The sequence below is a fragment of the Trachypithecus francoisi genome, unplaced genomic scaffold, assembly GCF_009764315.1.
Source record: "Trachypithecus francoisi isolate TF-2019V2 unplaced genomic scaffold, Tfra_2.0 Lachesis_group0, whole genome shotgun sequence".
NCBI lineage: Eukaryota > Metazoa > Chordata > Mammalia > Primates > Cercopithecidae > Trachypithecus > Trachypithecus francoisi.
Genome location: NW_022681453.1, coordinates 81,505,702 through 81,527,694, shown reverse-complemented (window position 1 = coordinate 81,527,694; position 21,993 = coordinate 81,505,702). Strand labels below are relative to the sequence as shown.

At 37.8% G+C, this 21,993-nt stretch overlaps 1 protein-coding gene across 21 annotated transcripts in view; it reads left to right on the top strand.

The window, feature by feature from the left end:
- The window catches only part of BBX (BBX high mobility group box domain containing), a 276,188-nt gene that overhangs the window by 152,812 nt on the left and 101,383 nt on the right, over window positions 1-21,993 (top strand). The window contains exon 1 of one of the 21 annotated variants that reach the window (XM_033211389.1): window positions 6,320-6,420. The exons of the other annotated variants lie outside the window; for them this stretch is intronic. The gene's annotated coding sequence lies outside the window, so the exon portion shown is untranslated. Of the gene's footprint in view, window positions 1-6,319; window positions 6,421-21,993 lie in introns of those variants that run through there. 21 annotated transcript variants of the gene reach the window in all.

The window sequence follows — 21,993 nt, the reverse complement described above, 5'->3', positions numbered from 1 at the left end:
CACGATGCCAAAATCTTCCTCACTGAGAAATGCTGATTTTAGAGTACTGGATATTACTGTAAGTTAAGCCTAACCAGAGAAGTAATTGAAAGCGTCCACCCTTTGGACTCTGAAGATGCATATCATATACCGAAAGAATAAGGTAAAATTTCCTGTAGAGAAATTCTGGAGATTTCCACACTTATTATTTTATTAAGGTGAACTACCTTGTGGATAGTTTTACTCAGTTGCTTAACTGAGGGTAAATTTTATTTCTCCCTGTCAGAGTAAAGCTAGCAACAGGGGGGCTGTAAATATAAATTTCCAGAATCTTACACCTGCTGACCATAAAAGTCAGTCTAGATCACAGGGGAAGGTGCACCGAAAGCATGTTTTCAGCAGCTACTGATAAAGCTAACATGAAATAAAATCACAGACATTCAACGTGCTTCATAACAGTGCAGTGTAATGAAATCCAGAGGCCAGTTGATAGTAAAAATCAGGTGTTGTAAAGTGTACTTCACATAAAACTAATTTGGTTACTCTTTTTAAAAGCTGATGTAGAGTAAATTCATGAAGATGTTAGGAACATGGGTAGGGTGAGTGAGGTTGGAGGAAGGAAAGATGACCTAAGTTGTTGGGAACTCCTCTTATGGGAAGAACGTTTAATAGTTTTTTCCCCCCGGTGTTATTGAGGTTATGGATGATTCACTATGATTTCTTAAGCTATCTCTGACATTTTCCCCAAGTTATTTCTAAGACAGTTCGCTCGTTCATTCATCACTAAGAATTTGTTCTTTGTAGTAGGTATGCTTCTATTAAGTGTGGAAGACAAACCTGCAAACAATAAAACCCCTATTGAAGATGATAATGTCACAGTAGCTGTGTAGATAAAATACTGTGGGACGGAAGGGTCTGCTCCAGCAAACCAACTCGAGCTTCTGATCATAATAGGACAATCACTTAAGTTACCTAGAAATGAGATAAAACAGTATTTCTGCTCTCCCACTAGATCCCATAACATTGGCTAATAAGCTAGGATGACTCTGGTATAAACAAAATGGAATTTTAAAGTTCATTCTTAATTACGATATGATATGTTGAGAGTCTGTTTTATTCCCATGTATGTAGTCAAATAAATGCTTCACTTCTAAATGCTGAAACTATAAGACGTCCCGCGGTAATTGAATTACAGACAAAAAGGCCCATTTGCTGCAGTTGCAGTAATTATGTGGTGAAGCAGTTAATTTTGAGCAAGTGTGAAAAGATGTCACATTGTCACAGAAAGGATCAGGAAGAGAAAATCACTTTCCACTGCAGCATATTGATCTGACACCTCAGAAGCCTGATACTTTATCCTCCTTTAAATCACATTTAAAATATTTTATTTTAAAATAACTTATTGACTTTCTTTTTTGTCTGTAAAATAGTACGTGTTGAATGAGAATAACAGCAAAATGCATGGAGACAAAAATATCAGTCAATGCATATACCACTCCATATCCCTTGTGAACATTTTATTGTTGTCCTTTTAGCCTTTTTACTAGGCATAAACATAGTCAAACAGTTTCTTTACTTTTTAAATAGAATTATGGTATATAAATGTTACTGTAAATGCATTTAATGAAACTTTTTTTATTGATTGATTTTGCCATCAAATTCCTATGCCTGCCCTTGTTAGAGGTCCCCCCGCGTCCGATTTTAGTGTTTTCAAAGATGATGGGATTCGAGGTGTGATATGGTGTAAACTTGTACATTTTAGAAATAGATGCTTCCTCATATGTTTGCTATGTATCATAAAATTACTGCCCTTTAGTAGGATGGGAAGCATAGTTTTCTTTTTCAGGGAAAAGAAAATAGCTATTTTGCTAGAGAAGGAAAACTTCAGGGTATTATAAGGATTTATTTGTGATCACATTTGCCTGATGCTGATAGATGCAAGGGTATACACTTTGGTATTGCTTGTTTAGATTGTCATTCTTTTATTCTGCTTTCTTAACTTTGCTACAGATGCTGTTAGTCACTCCATGTTCACATACTGGAGTGGTTAATGCTCCTTTTAGAAGCTAAGCTATCAGACTGTCAGTCAAGAATGTACTAACTGCTGACTTTATGGATGCGTCCCAAAAGTTAGATTTGGCGTTAGAGGTCACATTCATACAAAACTCTGTTTTATGAGAGCAAGGAATACTTTACGGTCCAAGGGCTGTTGGCAGTTTTCCAGTTTCTATCTATGGATCTGTCAGCTCTACACTTCGTAGAAAGTAGGCATGCATGTGCCTGCACATGTGTTAATCTTAAAAGTATAGTTCTTTTCCTTGAAACCTGCTTTATTTTTTCTTACCCAGAAAGATTATATTGTGATAATGGGAACTTTTAACCCAGGATTATAAATCTTCCTTAGGCTTCAGTTAGATCCTGCTGTTGCTCTCTACTAACTGAACTTTAAGCTATCAAAAATAAGAGCCTTCCCATTGTTTTACTATGTCAATATCTGTTGTTTCCTCCCTGCATTAAAAGTCCCCAGATGGAAAACTGTCTTTCTAAATTCCCTTCAGCAGTACCTATTGCAGGTAAGAAAATATTTTTAATAAATGTTATAATGTGGCTGCTATTTATCTTCTCTAATTGTTTAACATGAACCATGGAGATGACAGGGTTATTTTATTGTTTTAAAATAAGCTTGTTCCGTTCTATATATCATCATTAGACTTGCCATAGCAGTAAATATGAAAGGTTAAGAAATAGATTCCGTTTTTAAATATAAAACTTAAACTATGTTTCAGTTTAAGATCTTCAAAATTTTTCCCGTAGTTGCAGTATTTTTTTTCTGAGATAATAGGCCCTGTCCAAGGGGATGCTGAATAACTCTCCAATAATGTCCAACACTATCTGACATCCCAGAGAAGGAATTGAGAGGTTCTCCCAGGTAGTCAAATGGATGCTGTTGCTATGGTAAGTTCCTACGTCACCATGACAAGCAGGGATATCCAAGGAAGCAGCAGTGGCGGAGCAAAGGCAGCTACTTCTAGCCTGACAACTAAAAGCTGAAAACTCACATGACTGAATTTCAGGGAACATTTTTCCCATAGTTGAGAGTGGGGTGCCTAACTGAATCATCAATGTCAGCTATGAACAGTGAGAAAAATGCTTTTGTAAGATCAAAGATAGATACTGTATTTGGAATTTGTTCAGGAAGAGTAACTTTGCAATTGCAAATATACTCTTTTTTTTTTTTTTTTGAGACGGAGTCTCGCTCTGTCGCCCAGGCTGGAGTGCAGTGGCCGGATCTCAGCTCACTGCAAGCTCTGCCTCCCGGGTTTACGCCATTCTCTCGCCTCAGCCTCCCGAGTAGCTGGGACTACAGGCGCCCGCCATCTCGCCCGGCTAATTTTTTTTTTTTTGTATATTTTAGTAGAGACGGGGTTTCACCGTGTTAGCCAGGATGGTCTCGATCTCCTGACCTCGTGATCCGCCCGTCTCGGCCTCCCAAAGTGCTGGGATTACAGGCTTGAGCCACCGCGCCCGGCCTGCAAATATACTCTTAACTGCAGTATTTTGTTATCTGTCTTAGAAGGAGAGCTGCATGTTGATAGGCCACTTCCTGCCTTTCATCTTTTTTTTTTTTTTCTGGGATTATAGGCAAAGTGGGTGGGGGGAAGCAGCACCATAGAAGTGTCAGTCCTTTTTTATGAGCTGTTTTAAAACATGGGCAACTGAATTACACATTTTAGAAAGTAAAGTTGGTTCTGAAGAAATGCAGTTGTAATTTTGTGGTAGGGTCACTACGAATGGCTTCCAGGAGACTCTGCCAAATAATAGCAGAGGTTAACAATATAGTCTATAGAGAAACTAGAGAACAGAAAATATGAATGTATTAGTTTTAGGAGCCAGGGTGTTATATAGACTGACAGGAGGCTGCCAGGGTCAAGAAACAAGTTTTAAGAAAATAGTGGGGCCGGGAGCTACTTGGGAGGGTGAGGCAGGAGAATGGCGTAAACCCAGGAGGCGGAGCTTGCAGTGAGCCGAGATCGCGCCACTGCACTCCAGCCTGGGCGACAGAGCTAGACTCCGTCTCAAAAAAAAAAAAAAAAAAAAAGAAAATAGGAAGCCCATCTGATAGGAGACAGTATCACGAGAGTAGGCACTGATTTGTCAGTTTGACAGGTTCTCGTTCGTGGAATCAGCATAAAGTTACCTTGATCCACTTTAACCTGAGGGTATTTAATGAGGTGTTTGGTATAACAAATGTTGAGGATAGTAATTTGGGGCCACATTAGGCTAGTTGCAAAGTCACACTTGAGTAGCCTTAACCAAGATGATTTTTCTAAATGAAATTGAAGGAAGCAAAGGGTAGGAAACTCATGAAAGGTTGCTGAAAATTACATGTAGAAGATACACTATTCCCTTTCCTTCTCAGCCTTCATTTTTCTTCATCAGCTCTCACTAGTGCTGCATCAGTGAGAGGATAATGCAGGCTATCCTGCCATGAGTAATGGACCTTGATTTCCACTTTTCTGATTGCTTGCTCTCTGCTATAAGTAATGCCTTACAGGCATTCTCCCTGTGTCCTGGAGCATTTTAACTAATACTTATTTGGACAGAAGTCCCAATAACCACGGATTTTTTCATTCAACTTTTCTAATTTTTGCCTTTATTGATTTCCAGTAAAACTCTCAGTGCAGATTTTTTGTACATTTGTTTTGTAACTACAAGGTTTTTTGTTGGTATGTACCTTTTCTTTGTGATATTCTTTCCCTTGAGAATAGCAAGGAACCCTGAGAGTTGGTAGATTGTTCTCAAAATAGATCACTTCTTTTCTGCTCCACTTGGCTGTGACTTCTTTCATTAGGATAATAGAATAAAATTGCCCTTTAGAAGCTTTTCCTTTATTGATCCAGTTCATTTCAGAGGCGGAAAGTGAAGAATAAAGTAAGAGTTCTTTTTATTATCTTATTGTAAATAAACCGGGCCATTTTTACTCTTAAAAACAATACTGTACTCATTTTACTCTTACTAATAGTAGAAATTCAAGTAATCTCAAGTTTATAATTTAATAGGAAAATACGTAAATATGTGTGTGTGTATGTGCAAAACGTTTAGTTTTAACTTACCCTCTTGTGGACTCAGTTTTACAGATCATTAAATTGGTGAGTTTAGATCAGTTCTAACACGTTTTTTGTACAGTTATTGTACGGTTTTATTTGTGATTCCCAGTGTATGCTTCATAGAATCTCAGATCTAGAAATAACCATAAGAGATACCTACTGGTTTACCTTTGTCCGTTTGAGCAGTAGTAGATTTAATATAAGAAGAGCTGTCTGTGTTTTTTCTTTTTTGTTTTTTTTTTTTCTTCTGGCAAATTTCCAAGACTATAAACCTATGGTGATTTTTAAGTAGGAAAGTTTTTAAAACTGTTTTGGAAGATAGTTGAAGAAGTAGTGACAGTAGTTGTCTGGGTTTAGCAATATCAATAATTTAGCACTTTTAGTGGTCAAGGACAGACCCTTCTTTCCACTATTCATGTCTAGGGACACTTGAACTCCCCATTGATTTTTCCATCATGCAGGAGACCCTCAGTGTTCAGTTAGTTCTTCCCCGAGCACACGAATGGTTGGATTGGTGTGAGGCCCACAATTTAAAGACCCAGGTTTGGCCATGTTTATTACTTGTCTGAGCTGTAGACAATTGTGGTGTTCACGTTTTCTAGTGTCATAGGCAGTTTTGCCTCAGATTCTGAATAAATATAAAAATAGGGCTAAGGTGATTTAATCCTAACCAACCTGTTAAAGGTCCAAATCTCCTAATTTCTGAAAGTTTAACATCTCCATAATAAATTATGCACTGAATTGTGTCTAAAATAAAAAATTTGTATTTACTAACAGCCTCTATGGCTTTGCTTTGAGGATATTAGAAACTGACTTTTTTTTAAGGAAAAAAATATTTCTCAATATACTTTCTAAATAGATGTTTAATTAATTTATGTTTCTAAATAGATGTTGAGAAGTCTTATTAAAATGTTGGAAAAGTTATTTTTTCCTTAATACAGAATTCCAAGAAAGCACATCAGAAATGTTTAAAATGTCAGAAGTTATAAAACAACTTAATGATGGTATACAAAATTCAGCTTTAAGCCAGTTTTCAAATCATAGAAAGGGTCCAGCGTTAATTAATAATGGAGGGCGGTTTGCATAAACTGTGGGAAAAACAGGGAGTGGGACAAATACACAGAACAGCTGTTACAGTTTTTCTTAAGACTCAGCTATACAGTTAAGTTTCTTTTTTTTTTTTTTAACGAGTGTAAAGGCTATGTGAAGTCCTGCTAAGCTGATTTATTGTGTCTTTATTTTTCTAGTAGAGAGTGGAGAGAGGGGAATGGAGAACTTATAGACAGAGAAGGTGGGACTGCAGGACAGCCTGGCCCCTGCTGGAGATAAGGAGGTAAAATCATAGCATACAGTGGTAATAACAGGCCTTCATGGTCATCTAGCCCAACTTTCTGATGCTTGAAGACTCTCCACAGTTTTTCAACTTCATCAGTTGCGAATTTTGTCTTGAGCCGGTCTGACATTGGATCTGTTTTTCCTTTTGTGAGGTGAAAGCCAGGACTAGACACTGGTCATTTTTACTCTGTCTGATACCGTTATTGGTCCCATAGTTCACTATGCAAAAAGTACTCTACAAGCAACAGAAAATGAATATGAAAAGTACAAAATGGGCTAGGCACAGTGGCTCACACCTGTAATCCCAGCACTTTGGGAGGCCGAGGTGGAAGGATCACCTGAGGTCAGGAGTTCGAGACCAGCTTGGCCAACATGGCGAAACCCTGTCTCTACTAAAAATACAAAAATTAGCAGGGCATGGTGGCACACACCTGTAATCCCAGCTACTCTGGAGGCTGAGGCAGGAGAATTGCTTGAACCTGGGAGGCAGAGGTTGCAATGAGCCGAGATCGCACCACAGCACTCCAGCCTGTGTGATGAGCGCAACTCCATCTAAAAAAAAAAAAAGATAACTACAAAATGCTATTTACACTTTATTACACTTTATGTCTGTTCCCAGATCATCTTTGACCATTTTTGTATGAATGCCACAAAATTCCAGTTCTGTTCTCTCTTCAGCATTACTTTCCTGTGGAGGCCCAGCCAGTGCTTCCCTAGGGCAAGCCTGAGATTCCAGGAATGGCCAGTCACCTGACTTATTTCCTGGGATCACATCCCTTGAAAGTTGCTGAACCTACCTAGTCCTAAATAATAGCACAACAAATAACTGAACAGTTCTTTTCAGACTCTTTTTAATGTGTTGTTGATGCCCAAAGTAAGAGAATCCAGGTCACAGTTGGCAAAGTTTGCAGTGGCAGGAAGCTCTTGGGGAACCCAGGGTTCATTCTTGACAGTGTCTTCGGCAGTATGGATAAATTTAGCTGTTAGTTATAAGGGTTAATAATGGGACAAATTAGGATCGTCAGAGGGAGCAAAGAGAATTGTCTGAATTCTCCAATGGCTTTTATAATTGCAAAGTGTCCAGTGCCGAGAATGTTATACTACTATATATTATCTATTCTCTAATGGTTCAGACCACATTTTTTGCACTCTATTACCTGCTGCCTAGTTCCCAAATGGTTTTATTATTATATAGGTTTTCTCTCACCAACAAGTTCTTTATTGTTCCAACTCATATTTTATAATCACTGTCATCTTGCTTAATGCTAGTCCATTAATAGGCCCTTAAAAGGTTGATTTGAGATCAGAAGGTCTCCCTAGAGCAGTTATATAAGAGCTATAGAAAGAATTTGCCCACCTTTTAGTGCAGATTTGGCAGTCATCAAAGCAAATGGCTGGGAGAGCTCAGCAAGCAGAATTCTCCTTTGACTCCTCAATGAGCCTTACCTTTCAGTTCAAGGGAAGCGATAATATGAAATAAAATGTGTCTGATGTTTGCTGTTAGATTGTGATTTTTTGGTACACAGCAGACAATGACAGGTTTTCCTTATTTTTTTTCCCCCTTAGAATCAGGGCGATCAAGTATATTTTATTTGCTCCAGTTGGTTCTTTTTCAAACTTTCGACTAAACTTACTTTTATTCTTAAGCCATATAATAGTACACATTTTAAAATCTAGCAATACTTGGACATTTCTGAAGACCTTTTTTGGTACAAAATGTCTTTTGAATTTTTGCTTGTGCTTAAAAACATTTACAGTAAACACAGGAAGTTGTATGCTACTCTGAGATTATAGGGGAGGTTTGTGGAGTGCCCTTCCCTTACATGCTGTGTTGCTTATGGAAATGACAAGCTTTCATAATATCTATTAAACTGTAACCTGCCTATTGTGTTCAGTGCAGAATGCTGAATTTAGTTAAAATGTTAAGAAATGTTTGTTCCACCTCTGCCTCTCAGAAAAATTAGATGGAGATGTGTGTGCTCTCCATCAATAAAGCATATTTGTTTTGAAAGATGCAGCACTCATAGGCTGTCAGTCATAACGACTTCTGAGAGTACTTAAGAGCTGCAACATCAATATTTACAAATACAAACTGAAGAAAAGTACATTGCATCACAGACATGTGCTGTCTTGTTCCGATTCCCTCCCTCCTCAGTGTGTTTAGTATGGTTAAGTCTATAGGGAGGAGTATTTTGAGATACGAATGGAAGTTTGGGATTCCTCTAAAGTAATTACTGAGAGACATGAATGAAATACCAACAAGGCTTGTAAAATGGAATTACTTTTCCTCCCAAAGTAAATGTATTGATTAAAAGCTAAAATCAGTGATACAATCAGATGGAAAGTACCTATGTTTAAAGTCCAGAGACTTTATAGGCTGTGTTCCTAGTTTGCTCCTTAATGACATTATAAAGATTACATAAATCCCTCTGAGGCTTCTCTCAAATGGGCATAATTATACCCATTTCATGGGATTTTATAATACTAAATAAATGTGTGCAATAAAGGCTTTGTGAGTTATAAAGTGGAACATAATTGGAAAGCAGCAAATAAGGTAGCCTAGGGGTTTTTAATGGCAGTACTAGCTTTTTGTATAAGAAAATATATTTGGAACTTATTAATGAAATGTACTCAAGTTGTATATTATGAAGTGCTTTATCATAAAAAATTAAAACAGAATTTATTAGATATGTCAGAATGATGACTTTATTATTATATTATAATCTATCTTTGAAAAAAAATTAAAAGCAATATGGGCTCACTTTTAGCATATAGTCCCTGTTATTTATCCTATATTCTGCCACTAACTCTTGTGGCCTGATAAATTACTAAGTGAAAGCATTCTCTCCCTCTTGTTTCCCCAACATAATACTATTGTGTAAATATGGAAAGGCTTGGTTAGACACTTATCACAAAGTACGTTGGAGATTCCAAGTAGGAAGGGACTAAATTAATGAGAAATGGTTTTAGCAGGGTTAGGAATCTTGCTTAGGAGAAAAATGATATTAAATTTGAAAATTCCTGGGTTTAACTCAGTATGTGAATAGTTACCTCTCCCCAAAATCAACAAACACAGTGTTTTAATGATATAAAAGAGCTTCTTAAGTGATTTCCCAGGTTTATATGGTTTATGATTACTTTACAGAGGAGCTTTTTTTGATATTATAAAGCATTACCCTTATATTTAAATAGGATGCTAGAAGATAAAAATTTGGCCAGCAGAGGGAGCCGACTTATGTAAATTGGGCTGTGAGGAAAATGCTCTAGGGTACCTCAGTAAACGTATATCTTGTGGGTATTGGTTTACAACATTCTTGTACTGTGCACTGAGAAGAAAATTAAAGGAAGGAACTTCAGTCATATTAAAACCAGTTCTTTATATTCTCACTTTGGTGCTTTATTTTATTTTATTTTTTGAGAAAGAGTCTCATTCTGTTACCCAGGCTGAAGTGCAGTGGCAGGATCACAGCTCTCTGCAGTCTCTACCTCCTGGCTCCTGGGCTCAGGGGATTCTCCCACCTCAACCTCCTAAATAGCTGGGACTACAGGTGTGCGCCAGCATGCCTGGTTAATTTTTAATTTTTTTGTATAGACAGGGTCTCATTATGTTGCCCAGGCTGGTCTCAAACTCCTGGGCTCAAACCATTACTCCTGCCTCAACCTAACATAGTGCTGGCATTACAGACATGAGCCACGGCACCTGGCCACTCTGGTACTTTTTTAAAAAGGCAGGCAAATAATATACGAATAGAACTGTGTGTTGTTATTGTTGTTATTCTCAGACATGAAGAATCTTTTATAAATAAATGTCATCAATTTAATAAATTTAGTGGATAAAAATAAGGTTTTAGAACTTGGCTCTGGGGTTAGAGCACATTCATTCTAAACATCTACAAGGAATATAAATAACACGTGAAAGAAATATAAAAGGAATTGTTAATGTTCTAAACAGAGTACTATTATGACTGAATCATCAAGTAAGCACTTACATTTTGTATCATATATATGAAATCATGAAATTGGAAAATATTTAAGATAAAAATTTCATACAGCGTGAAGCAAGTATAAAACAAATGGTTTTCTGCTCAACACTATATAGAAATTAATCATAGCACCCTATGCATTCTAATTAATTTCCTTGGCAAATGTGCAGGCTGATGTAAGATAATTAGATTCATGTATTTCAAGTATTAGTTATTAAATACATATATTCAAGGAAGTATTCTAAGCATTTGGAAAGGTAAAGGTAAGCCGCACCTACCTTTATGTAATTTGTAATTTAGTAAATGGTGAGTGTAATTCTAGTGTGCCAAAGTATAAGTAGGTGGGCGATGCAGCAGCTAGGATAAGCAACTTCACTAAATACTATACTGCTTAAAATAAGAAATAAGTATTCTTTTTTTGCTTTTGAGAAAAATATGTTTGTTTTGCAACCATCAAGACTGAGAAGTTTTGCTTTGTAAAGTGAAGTCAATTTAACTGTTACTTAAGTTATTTGCCATCTTTCTTAGAGTATAGAACAGTAGCTAAGGAAAAAGATTTCCAATCAGTGATACAGATTGTTGATTCTTAACTAAATCATTGTTTCTGCATTTTTAAAATTATAATTAGAGATCAGGATAATAGAAAACATCCAGACCCTTTTATTATTTTTAAACTAAAAACAACAACTAAGTCATATAAAAGAAAAATTATCCTTTTAAACTTTTACCATTTTAGATGAAATTTAATGTATATCTGGTTTTTTTAAAAAAAAAATATGTATGATTGCTCTTAAAATTCAAAGGGGTAGGCCGGGTGTGGTGGCTCACACCTGTAATCCCAGCACTTTGGGAGGCTGAAGCGGGCACATCACAAGGTCAGGAGTTTGACATCAGCCTGGCCAGTATGGTGAAACCCATCTCTACTAAAAATACAAAAATTAGCCAGGCGTAATGGCGTACTCCTGTAGTCCCAGCTACTTGGGAGGCTGAGGCAGAAGAATCGCTTGAACCTGGCAGGCAGAGGTTGCAGTGAGCCGAGATTGTGCCACTGCACTCCAGCCTGGGCGACAGAGCAAGACTCTGTCTAAAAAAAAAAAAAAAAAAAAAAATCAAAGGGGCCTATGTAATCTGTAGCATGGAAGATTAAAAATCAGTGTTCAGTGATGGATACAGGAGAAAAGGGAGTGGATAATTATTTCTCTTCCGAGGTCAAAATTACAAATAGAGAGTCATTTTTCTCCCTTCAGATCTGCAATACTTAGAAACTATTTCTAAGTAAATAAAATCACCAGGTGTTTTAGTTTGGCAGTTTGAGTATGCTATTTGAGTAATTGTTAGGAATTTCTGAAATGGAGGGTCACACAGCAGGGCATGGCAAGGATGGATTAGAAAAGCAGGATGGTGAACAAGGAAAAGGACTAGGGGCAAGAGGAATGGACTTCAGGGAACAGTCCTAGAACTCATTCATTCAACAAGTATTTATTTGCCTGCAGTGCACCTGGCTCTGTGTCAAGCCCTGGAGACACATCATGGTGAACATGATGCAGCCCCTGTTCTCTGTCACAGTTGAGTGTGATATAAAGAAGGAAACAGGTCATTTCACTGTAGCCTATTAAGTGTAGGGTGCTGTGGAGACACCTGTCTGAGACTTGAAAGGACCAGAGGGGCATGAGGTGAGATCCAAGCCAAGCCCTGAAGCAGGAATGAGTTCCACTGGAAGGAAACAGCAGCCAGGTTCCAGAAGGTGGGAGTGCATGGCAAGCTCCAGGTGATGGCATGTGGCTCAGTATGGGTAGAACTTTGAGAGTGAGAATGAACCAAAGAAACATCAGCTGTAAAGGCAAGCTGGACTAGGTCAGGAAGAGTCTTAGGTGTTTATGTGAAGGAAGGAATTTGGAGTTTTTCTTTAGTACACTGAGGGACTGTTAAAGAGATTCCCTTTAGGAGAAGGATATGAGCAGGTATTTGTTGTGTGGAGAATTAAAGTCAGCAGAGCTATAGGTAAGAAGGTCAGACAGCTGAACCAGCCTTGTGGGGCTGGAGAAGAGTAGACTCTTTGTAAGAGGTAGAAGGGACAGACTTTTGAGAGATTAGATGTCAGGGTAAACAACTAATTGCAGTGATTTCAGTTTATGGAGAGAAAGTTGCAAAGAAAGATATGCTTTCCAGATGCTTATGTGAAGGGAAGGGATGTCTAGTTTGTATTCACCAGGCTCTGACATAACTCCACAAGGGTATGGTGGAGGCAGAGGCCTGGCTCGTACAAGATATTTTCTCTGAGAGGATAGAAATTAAAGACATGTGAGTCATAGTGAGGTAGAGAAGCCAGAGGTGATAGGGACGTTGGAACAAGTTGTAAGCTCTTTCTAGGAAACTAATCCTGAGGTTTAGAAGCAAGAATATTAGGAACCAGGTCACTTAGTGAAGCACATCGTTGGGTGTGGAGGCTGTGAACAAATGACAGTACCAAGCAGGCTGGTTCTTGGATCCTAGCCACATTAGGCAGTACCATAGCCTATGGGCTAGAGGCCAGTTTGTAGGAAGAAAGAGGACTAGCTAAAGGAGGATGAGAATTCAGACAGGACTTTAGACTTCATCAAAGTAACTAAAAGACTAATGGCTCAGGATAACAGGAGGGAAACATAGATTGGGGTGAGGTGAGGGAAGGAGTTGACCTTGAATCTCTACCTTTGAAAGAAAGCAGAAGAAGAAAATAAATTTTGAAATTGGTAGGCAAGATGAGAATTTGGGAGGATTCCGGAAGGTTAACACCTTCCTGCTAGTTAAGCAGGAGGCAAAGGTATTTTCTTAGAGTGATAAGGATTGCAGGTGGGCGGGAAGGGCAGTATGGGGACATGATTGAAAGCTCAAGCTCTAGGGAACAGAAGACCTTGTTTTCATTCCTGGGCCCGTCATGTGCTGGCAGAGTAGCCTCAGGCATGCTGCTTAAGGTTTGTCATTCTCAGTTGCTTTATACTTAAGGTATATTCATTGTAGTATCTTTCACCTAGAGTTGTATTAAGGATTAAAGAAATTAATTCATGTAAAGTGTTTAGCATGTAGCAAATGTTCAATAAAATTTATGATGATGAAGCAATATTGTATAATGGTCAAAAACCAGACTCTGAAGCCAGACCGCCTGAGTTCAAATACTAGCTTCACCAATTACATGCTAGTGGTATGATTTATAAACATAATTCGTAGCTTACCAAGTGCTCAGTAAATATGTATTCAACTGCATTGACAATAAATATGGAGACTCCATGAACCTGTCTTCCTGTGCTTCCAGTTCTTGCCAATGCGATACCTATGTCTACCCATGTAACAAATGGATATAGTAAAAACCTTTGATAATTTATAAACTAAAGGAGGCGAAATATGTTATCTCTGCCTCAGTTTTCTCATCTGTAAAAAAAGGGGATAATAGTACCTACCTCTTAGGCTTATTGTAAGTTAAGAGAGTTAATAGATGTAATCTCTTAGCTCTGGTACATGGGAAGCATTATGTATGTCTAGCTAGGATTGTCATCATTTATCCTTGCTCACCATCATCAGCAGGAATTGAGAAACAGAATTTATAATGGGCACTGTGGGATTGACTGTGTAACTGAGTAAGAAAAGTAAAAAGGATAAAAGTAAAGAACAAGTAAAAAAGCACTTAAGACCAACATGAGATTGAAAACTTTTGTAGTAGGGTCAGAACACAGGAGCAGCCAGAAACCTGGAGATAAACCTGAGAAGAAAAATGGTTGGATAAGTTTAAAGTTAGGGTTTATTACTGGACCATTTGTGAAAGTGTAAGAGAGCCAGTGAGCGGAAGGTATAATAGTACTCTGTTTTGAGAGAATAATGAAAGTCATTGACAAATAACCGGAGAAGGGAATAAAGGAACATGTTTTAGACAACTGTTTGGAAGTGGCTTTGATTTTATTCTGTTTATTACATTGCCTTGTCAATTTGCTTGTTTCTTTTCTCTCTCCTTTCCCATCCAAACAACCTTTCCTGGCTTCTTATTTCTTCTCTGCATATCTCTTTTCAAGCCTTATGTCCCTTCTGCCTTGTAGCAAAACAACATAAAGAAAAGCATAATAAGAAAGCAGAGAAGTATTGTTTCTATGTTCAATTCTCCACATATTCACTGAACATCTATTCCCTGTCTAGCACAGAGATCTTTGCTCTGACAGATCCAAAAAAAGCATCTGGCATGTTCATTACCCTCAAGGGTCTCTGTGGGAGGAATTCACATGAAATCATTATACATACATTGTACAGGAAAATGATAATTGTCATACAATCAAGTGTCAAAAATTATGGCACAGCCATTAAGTGCTGCAGTGATCAAAAAAGGTGCTCAGAAAGGAGAGAGACATGAACTGAGGCAAACACAGCCTTTTAGAAATGGATGTTCGGAGAGGCCTTGCATAGGGAGGGAGAATGGGGGTGTCGGGGACCGTGTGTAGGCCTGGGAGAGCAGAGAAAGTTCTGCGCAGAAGCATATGGCGGGTGTGGAGAGCAGGGCAAGCACCAGCCCAGCAGGAGGTGAGTTGAATGGGAGGTAAGACTGGACACTTAACCCTTACAGAGCATAGCTCAGCAGGTGATCAATACATATGTGTTCAGCTGCATTGAGAGTAAAGGAGGAAGACACACCCATGAGCTTATCTTCTTGTGTTTCAGCTTCTTGTCAATGTGATCATTATGTTCTAGCCCTGTAATAAGTGCTTATAATAAAAACCTTTGTGAATTTGTAAACTAAAAGAGGCAAATACTTTTTTGTTAGGTCTGTTGAAGAATAGGAATTCAATGACTTTTTGATTAAGAATGTAAACACCTCCATAAAATTACAGGAAAACAGAAGGTTGCATTTTTGGAAGGTGTGGTGGGGAACATGTCCTAACTTGCTACTGACCTCTATGTATATAGCTTTTCCTCCTCAAGCCACCTTTTTGGGTGCCTTATCTCTTTCAGGGTAGCTTTTGTCTCTTTTTGTAGCCTAGAACAGCATTCCATTTGAGAACCATGTTAAGCTGTCCCAAGGCTAAGCGTCATGGAGTGCAGGTATTAGAGATCTTAAAAATACATATTTCTTTATGAATTAAAGGCAGAGGGACCAGAACTGCCAGTACAGCTAAGCCCTTCTTTGAATAGTGGGTACCTTATTAGTATTCATGAAGAGCATATCGATAACATCTTGACAGAGTTAAAGTTTCAACTTGAAGAGCTACTGCTTTTCAATAAGGAACATATTTAAAGACTTTTTGCATGAATAGTGAGTGAATTGCTTCTAAAATGAGAGTATTACTTTATTGAATGAGATATTTTTCATGTAATCTGTCTACAGTTTAGAATTGTCATTAGAATTGCAATAAATAATAATGATTAGCACTTGTAGGGTTTTTATCTTCAAAGAGTTTTATAGTTAATCTAATTTAATTGTCACTTGGCATCATCAGAGATGTGTACTTGCTTTTCTACCATGAAAAGTGGTGTTCTCTTACCAGCCCCTTAATGCTTCCTTTTGGTATTTTGATGGCCTATGAGCTGTTTGTTCTACAGGAAATAGTTAGAGAGTTGCAGATTGAAGAGCTTTATATGAGAGCTCTTTTTCCTAGGTAGCATTTGGGTTCTTTGAGCTAGGTTTCCTGGGTCCAGTTCCAGCTCCTCTACTTGCCATGTTACCCTGGGCAAGTTACTGAACCCTGTTGCTTAAAGTGGAGTTCATCATAGTAACTGCATCAGAGTGTTTTTGTGAGGATTAAATGAGAAAGTAAATATATAGCAATTAAATATTTAATAAATGTTAGTTGCATATTAGAATTTTTTTAAAAATTTAGGAGCATGTCATTCTGAGAAGCCATATGTGGTTAAGTGTTAGATGAGGAGATTACAAGCCAATAAATACCCTTTTCAGAAACTGCTGTGTAGTAGACTCCGTGCTAGGCACTGAGACCAAAAAGGTAATGATGGCACCTGCACTCTGAAGGTCACAACGTTTTGTGGACGTGGAGATGTCTTAGTCCATTTTATGTTGCTATAACAATACCACAAACTGGGTAATTTATAATGAACAAAAGTTTATTTAGCTCACAGTTCTAGAGACTGGGAAGTTCAAGAGCATGGGGCCAATATTTGGGGAAGGCTTTTGTGCTTCATTATTCTATGGCAGAAGAGCAAGAGAGGGTAAGAGTAAGAAGGGGCCACACTTTCTTTAATAACAAACCCACTCTGGTGATGACTAATTCACTCCCACAATCACAACATTAATCCATTCATGAGGGCAGATCCCCCATGACCTCATCGCCTCTTATTAGGTCCTACCTCCCAACACCGTTGCACTGGGGCTTAACTTTGGAGGACACATTTCAGCCAAAGCGGGGTACAGGGGAGTTGTCAAAACACTCTGATAAGTGCTTGGCCTAACAAAGTCAAGTACAGCCAAAGCTTATAGCAGAGTGATGGACTTTGACTTAGGGCTTTCAGATAAAAGAAGAGATACTTGACCTGGGTCTTGGAGGATGAGAAGGACTTTAAGAGAAAATGGGAGACGTTTAAGGTGAGAAGGAGGAAGCCTTCAGATTTGGAGTATGTGCTGTCTTCTGTGGTAGCAGGACCCCTTGAAAGATTGAAAGCAAGGTGTGACTTGAAAGTCCCAGAACTCTTTAGAAAGAATGGAAGCAGGTGGGTCCGATTGGTGTGGAAGTGCTAGAGTTTCCATGATGTTACAGTGTCTTTGGGCTAGTTTTTCCTCTCCTCCGTAGACTGGAGAAGGCTGTGAAGTTTTGTAGTCTTAGTTGGACCCATCTGAGGCCCTGTTTATGGTTAGAATATGTAGTTGTCTAGCAGTGGTATTTAATGGGCCTCCCATACATACTCTCCTGTTTCACTGGGCGTGAAGTTTAATGACCAGGATTTGAGTGGAATTTCATTGGACTTTTAGGAAGCAGTTTAAAATACCACTGTGATACAGTTCAGTATATACTAATGTTTTGAAGATTAAAGTGTAACTGATTGCCTAAATTGTAAGACAAGACAATAGACGAGAGGATCTTATTCGCAAAATTTATAATGGTGCCAAGGCACTGTTTCTGACTGTGTATCACTCAGACAAAGGAAACTCTCCATCTTTCTTTCTCAGTTTCTGAGGCTGCAGAGTACATCATCTGGGCAGCATATGGACTGCTATCAAATGGGAGACATCTGTGCTCCCTTTTGAATGGCATCTTAGGATGAGTTTAAGTAAGCAGATGCTGCCTGTTAAACCCATGCTCCCCAGTCTAAAAAGCTTATTGAGTAAAGGGGGGATTTGCCAACAGTGAACGGGAATGTTCTAGACACTGTGCTGGGTATTACATATGTGTTCTCACAGTAGAGCTATTATTATTTAATGTTCACATGAGAAAATATCAGCACAGGTATTAACTTTCCCTTTCCAACAGGTAGTTTGTGGTAGAGGCAGGATTCTAAAGGAAGCCTATCAGGCTCCAGTGTCCTTTATTCTTCTTCTTCTTCTTCTTTTAATAAATATGGCATTTGCTTTGTACAGTTTCCTTCTAAAATCTTTCTCTTTAAGTTTCTCATGAAGTCCAACCTCCTTAAAGGTCCTTCATGAATGGGCTTGCTACTTTTTTTTTTTTTTTTTGATGCAGTCTAACTCTTTTGCCAGGCTGGAGTGCAGTGGCGTGATCTTGGCACACTGCAACCTCTGCCTCCCGGGTTCCAGTGATTCTCCTGCCTCAGCCTCCCGAGTAGCTGGGACTACAGGTGCACACCACCACCAACCAGCTAATTGTTGTATTGTTAGTAGAGACAGGGTTTCACCATGTTGGCCAGAATGGCACGATCTCTTAACCTCGTGATTCGCCCGCCTTGGCCTCCCAAAGTGCTGGGAGTTTACAGACATGAGCCACCACGCTCAGCTCAGGCTTGCTACATTTGAAGAATATAATTAAATGAAGTTTTTCCTAATTTGTCAGTTTACATTGAATTCAGTAGAGGATGTCTATTTAGGGTCACCTGTCCTGCCATACACAGAAAGGGGGCGAAGGGGGGACACATGGGTTCGTTTGTTTTCACCAGATACATATTGGTAGGTGTTTTAGATCATCATTTGACAGTCTCAGCATCATAATTTGATATTTAGTTTTTCAAGTACAGAGTCCATTGATAGTTAAATAACCTGATTTCAATTATTCTAAAATTGCAGTGCAGAATGGAAGAATAACTCCTTTTGAATAAAGTCCAACATTTGCTTCATTTACAGCATATAGATTGTTAGCTTAATTTCCTCTTGTTCTAAGACCAAGAAACCAAACTTTAAAATGTGTGGGCTTTTTAGTGGCAAAATAATTACAAGATTAGTCCTCTGTCACTTTAAAAATTAACAATTTCACCTCCTCCTCATTGTTGAAGTAAGTTGAGTGATAACATTGTCTCAAAATTATGCTTTCTTTGCCCTTGTCTTTCCCACTTTTTAAAATCTTTTTAAAATTATTCTCTCTTGCTTTCTCATTACTTCTGAATCATAATCAGGAACATCATTTCTCTTCACTGTTTTGCATTCTTTCAATAATTTGAAAATAGATCCATACAGAATTAAGAACAAATTAGATAACTATGAATTATTAAAGTGCACAGTTTATACTTTGAGGTATTTCATAGTTATCGATCGATTATAGTACATTTTTCTTGATTATTTCATCTGAGGTATACCATTTCCAATTCACTTACTGTTTTGTTCATCTTCCATACCTGCTAAAAGTGTACCTACTTTGTTCCAGGTCCTGTGCTAGGGGTTGCCAGCCTCATTTCTCCACAAGCCTGTGCATCTGGTGGTTCTCAGACATCACATGCCACCTTGGTCAGTGTGTCTGAGTTGTGCACAGTTTTCAATTCCTTTTCTTTCCCACTTAGAAAAGAATATCTGAATTCAGGAAAGTGTAAGAAATTGTAGTTAATCTTGAAGCTATCTTAGAGAATATAAATAGTGAGTCATCATCACAATTTGGCACAGGATTTTGTATCATTGTTTCTGACAATCCTCACAACTAACTGATCTTGATGATCTAATGTGCCAGGATGTTTCTGAGCATATAAGTATAGTCTTGGAACATTAAGAAAAAGGCCTAGCAATGGAGGTATGATGTATCTAAATAATTATAATTCGAGGGAAAATGTGATAAGTGCCATTAGCAATGTAAAGTCTTTCTAATGTATTTCTGGGTGACAAAGATTAATTTCTGGAGTATCAGAAAAGACATTTTCTCCAAAGTGGTATGTGAGCTACGTGGAAAGACTTAGAAGTGAGGGAGGACTGAATGCGATTATTTTGAACCCAGAAAGAAGCCACATATTCCCCTCATTAATTTGATTCCTGAGATCCTGTTTTCTCTTTGAATATTGAAATTATATATATATATATACACACACACACAAAGGTGCACACATACCCACACATATATTTATACATTCACACATAATAACAATTTAATTCAAAATTTTGGGGGCTAAAGATGTATTTTTCTCTTGGCATTGGCAATCACTTTACCCTCTCCAGTTGATAGAAGCTGCCTTACTTACAGTTTCCCACTGATTTCTTTTACTATTTAAAATATTAGACCCTCAAATGGGTTTAACTACCACTCAAGCAACTCATCCTGAAGTGATTACTATGTTACAGAAATAACCGTTTTCTCTCTACATAACTTTGGCATTTCTGGAAATTGGGTTACCTGTGCCAACTTTTATTTGTAGATAGAATGGGAATTGTTAAATGGTCTATCAATTCACAAGATATCTTCTCTTATTAAGAGCACACCAGATACCTAATTCCATTTAGTTTTCGGTAACTTCTTATATTCTTGAGTCAGCCACACAAGTAATTCAATTGCTTCAGATATTCCAGCATGAGTTTCTTGCTAAGAAAGCCACAAGAGCATGTTTTTCTTTTCCTCCTTTCTTTTTCTTGACTGGAATAGCTTGTAATAAATTAATGAAGGCTGGGCGCGATGGCTCACGCCTGTAATCCCAGCACTTTGGGAGGCCAAGGCGGGCGGATCACAAGATCACGAGTTAGAGACCAGCCTGGCCAATATGGTGAAACCCCGTCTCTACTAAAAATACAAAAATTAGCTGGGTGTGGTCGTGGGCTCCTGTAGTCCCAACTACTCAGGAGGCTGAGGCAGAAGAATCGCTTGAACCTGGGAGGTGGATGTTGCAGTGAGCCGAGATTGCGCCACTGCACTCCAGCCTGGGCGACAGAGCAAGACTCCGTCTCAAAAAAAAAAAAAATTTAATGAGAACTTTTGTTAAAAATGAAGGTTTTTTAGAAAATGATTTTATTAAAATGAGGAGTTTTATTGTAGCACAATAATCGCTTCATCAGTAGTAGACTCAGTAAATTGTGATACATTCATTTTTAGAATATTACACAATTATTTTTAAATTAGAACAATCAACATGTATTGACCTAGATAGAAGAGTATGATATATGCAGCTTAAATTTTTTAATGGCTGTTTATTGATATATTTGTATATTTAAAAAGATGTAGAATGATATAGTCCCTAAGGACATTGAAATTGGTCAAAGGATAGGCAAGTAGTTGGAGGGAGGTTATTAACAGAAGATAATCCAGAAATAGACTCGTATACATGTGATAATTTAATGTAGGATAGAAGGAATAGTGAAAAGCTGGATTATTTAATAAATGGTATTGGCATAGTTGGCTATTTTTTAAAAAAGAATAAGCTAGATCCTTACCTCACTTACTTTATCAAAATGAATCCCAGATTGATCAAGTATTTAAATGTTTAAGTTGAAGTTGTACAAGTTCTAGGAGAAAACACTGGTGAATATTTGTTTGAAGTAAGACCTAGGCATGACCCAGAATCCAGAAACAAGGAAGACAGATAAATTTGCCTGTATCATATTCTCTGAATGGCTTGAGAACTACATGAATCTTTATATTATGTGTTCATCAATCCCAGTTTCTGTTTCAGTATGGTGTTAAAAGTTTAATGGTACCACTTCTCAAGCATTTGGACTAATGCAAACATAGTGAGCAAATAGGCTGCTACTTGGTGATTTTAGCAACTGTACGTATGTTTGTATTGTCAGCATTCATGAACCATTTAAACTGATGGCAGTTAATTGTATTGTTTGAGTTTTTCCATAACAGTAATTTCAATTTTAACATTACTTTGAATGAATGAATGAGAAATAACATCAGAAAAAAAGTTGTGAGAAAACATATAGGAAACTAACATGCAGTTACCTCTGGACCATGGTGCGGGACATGATGGAGAGGGCAAACCTCATTTTATGCAGTTTTCACCTGTTTAATAGAAATATGTATTGCTTTTGTCAAGGAAAAGAACTTTTTTTACATCATTGAAAAGTAATTCAGAGTTTTAGGCTTCTAAACGATTTTTGTCATGTTGATAGCTTGGCCATTTCTTAGCCAGCTGCCCAAATTTAAAACTTTGGATTCTTACAAATTACTCATTTTTTTTAGTAATGTTATAAGCACAGATTTAACATGGTATAGAATGCAGAATTCATGTAAATTGTTATAGTAAAATAGCCATCAGAG